The sequence below is a fragment of the Apodemus sylvaticus genome, chromosome 10 (assembly GCF_947179515.1).
Source record: "Apodemus sylvaticus chromosome 10, mApoSyl1.1, whole genome shotgun sequence".
In the NCBI taxonomy this organism is placed as follows: domain Eukaryota; kingdom Metazoa; phylum Chordata; class Mammalia; order Rodentia; family Muridae; genus Apodemus; species Apodemus sylvaticus.
The window spans coordinates 8,882,441-8,882,978 of NC_067481.1; positions in this window are offsets into that span (position 1 = coordinate 8,882,441).

Below are 538 nucleotides of genomic sequence, written 5' to 3' on the forward strand. Positions count from 1 at the left end.
TGTCAGGCAGCGGGTGGCTTCTCAAGGTACAACACAGAGCATTTGAGAAAAAAGGTGTTTTGTGCTGGATAGTTTTATGAACTTGACACACATCAGTCTTCAGAGGTGAGGGAATCTCAGTGGAGAACACACCTCCCTGAGCACAGGCTGTAGACAAGCCTGCAGGGCATTCTCTCCATCAGGGACAGGTGGAGGAGGGCCCAGCCCATGGTGGGGTGTCTCTGGTTTTATGAGGAAGCAGCCCTCTCTGAGGCCGCTGCATCAGCTCCTGCCTGGACTTCCTGCAGTGAGGAAGGGTTGTGGAAGATGGCTTACACCCAGCCTGGTGGCCCACACCTTTAATCCCAGCACTCTGCAGGAGGATCTCTGTGGGCTAGCCAGGGCTACAGAGTGTGAGCCTGCCTTAAAAACAAAAATCAAACAAAGTGTCCCGAGCAGAATCGGCTGCCGGGGTCTGCAGCTTGCCTGCCCGCCCCACTTCTCTGAAACGCTAATAAAATTGTCCTCCAGCTTAAAAAAAAAAAAAAAAGACGAAAAC